The sequence below is a fragment of the Palaemon carinicauda genome, chromosome 7 (assembly GCF_036898095.1).
Source record: "Palaemon carinicauda isolate YSFRI2023 chromosome 7, ASM3689809v2, whole genome shotgun sequence".
In the NCBI taxonomy this organism is placed as follows: Eukaryota; Metazoa; Arthropoda; class Malacostraca; order Decapoda; family Palaemonidae; genus Palaemon; species Palaemon carinicauda.
The window spans coordinates 11,114,931-11,117,430 of record NC_090731.1 but is presented as its reverse complement, the minus strand read 5'-3'; positions in this window follow the sequence as shown (position 1 = coordinate 11,117,430).

Below are 2,500 nucleotides of genomic sequence, written 5' to 3'. Positions count from 1 at the left end.
AATCTTGATTCTCAGGTCAAGTACTGGAATCCGCACTGTCAGTTAAGAAGCAATAAACCCTTTGTTAATCTGTTAAGAATGGTTAACTTGTAGAATCTGGAGTTCCCTGCGGTGAAGGTGGGGATCAGAGTTACCAGCTTTTCCAAATGAGAAAAGGTCAACTTCTGATCAACTGTAGCTTCAAAAGGCCAATTTAATAGTAGAAAAAGGCCGGAAGATAGCATTCAAGACTAACCAATTTCAAAAAGGCCAAATTTAGGTGTCTAGCGTGAAAAGGGCCAAGTTTGTACTTTTATTTGGCACGAAAAGGCCAACCTGGCCACCCTGGACTGGGGATTAGTAGACGTATAGGACTATATAGTTGACATCCAAACACCTGTGTGTTCTTCCTACGGGCCAATCAAGGGAAAGGCCCGTGCCAACAACAAGTGTTGGCTTTAATACCCCAACAACAACAACAACCTGTGTGTACTACGGGCCAACCAAGGGAAAGACCCGTGCCAACTTGTTGTTGTTGTTGTTGGGGTATTAAAGCCAACACTTGTTGTTGGCATGGGCCTTTCCCTTGGTTGGCCCGTAGGTGATCTGTAAAATTTTTTAAGGTAGTTGCATTAATGGAAATTTGAAAGGTTTTTAGTAGTAGAAAAAGATGTGGATAGGGTAAGGATGATGGTGGTAGTGGTAGAGGGCCATCATTTCTCGGATAGTGGTAGTTTGAAAAGTGGGGGTGTAAGGCTTTTGAAGATTAGAGAAAAATTGTGCAGGTGGGGTTGTCCAACCCTTTACTCCCTAGGGTCCCTGCAGAGAGATTTTAAGTGGTAGATTAGTTGAGAAGTGAAAGGGGGGTGATGTGAATAGAGCCTTACAATGAGGGGATGAGATGGTGCATGGAATGAGGCGGTCTTACCTTGGTGGAGGTAGTGTTGAAAGCAACTGTGCATGTGTGTCTATGCTTTCAACAATTGCTTTTGCCAGTGTGGCTGCCTCTTTCATGGCATGTGGTGTGTTGATGTCTACAAGTAGATCACCTCGTAGCTGTGCTGTTTCTCTGCATTCTAGTAGGTAGTGCAGGAGAGCTTGTTGTGGTATGACATCACAGTGTTCACACCTTGTCTGGATGTCATCTAGGAGTTCCCAGTTTGCTTTGTAACCCAGCCGGAGTCTGTGTATACGTACTGTATCTGTCTATGGGAGGGGGTTCTAGTTCCGATGCCCATTTGTACCATGTTGCAGAGGGAGAGCCATTCTCTATCCTCATATGTAGTTCCTTGATTAGGTTGTCCTTGAGCTGTGTCTTTATTTTGCTTTTGATTTGTTGCAGTGCAGGCTGTATGTGCACCTGTACATTGTGAATGTGTTTGGTGCTTTTGGCTAGCTCATCAGCCTTTTCATTCCCTGGTATCCCGATGTGACTGGGGATCCAGTTTATAGTTACTAGTCTTTAAGCGTGTCAAATAACGTTTTCTCTTTCAATGGAAATTTTTACAAACAGAAATTTGGTTGTAGTATGGGCAGCCCGTTATCTCCAATTTTAGCTAACCTCTACATGGAATACTTTGAAACAGAAATTTTAACAATTAAACCTACGAACATGGTTTGGCAACGCTATGTTGATGACATTTTCACATATTGGGATGATAGCTGGGGAGATTTCAATATATTTTTCAATAATCTAAATTCCCTAGTCCCTAGCATAAAATTTAAAACTGAATGGGAAAAAGATGGAAAATTAGCTTTTTTGGACATACTAATTATAAGGGAATCGACGGGGTATAATTTCACTGTGTATAGAAAACCAACTTTCTCTGTTTCCTACATTCATTTCTTTAGTTATCACGACATTTCTGTAAAAATTGGAGTAGCTTGCAATCTATTTCTTAGAGGTTTGAGAATCTGTTCCCCAGCCTACCTAAATAAAGAATTTGAAATCATCCGTAAACAACTCGCCCAGCTATTCTACCCGACGTATGTCATAGAAAAGGCCATCAACAAAGCCAACACGATATATTATAAAGATCATGATGTTACTAACCAAAGAGATTTTAAAAATAAGATAAAACTCCCATATATAGAAGGTATTAAAAATATAACAAATCATATCAAAACTGAGAACCCCTTTGTTTTTTCATATCCAAAGACCATAGGAAGCGCCCTTATTAATGTTTATCAAAATAAAAGAGAGATAGAATCCGGCGTTTACAAAGTACCATGTAGGGATTGTGAAAAAGTGTACGTTGGGCAAACTGGCCGTTCGCTATCTCAAAGATTATCCGAACACAAAAGATCTGTTAGATATGGGTATGAAAACTCGGGGATTTTCATTCACCTTAGGGATTTAGGGCACCAGATTAACTGGAGTGAGTCGTCTTTGCTTTTTAAGAGTACCTGTCCGTACAGAAGGAAAATCCTGGAATCAGCCATCATAAATCAATCAAACACAATGAACCTATGTGGGGGCCAATGGAAAGCTGACACAGTGGACAATACTCTTCTCAACCCT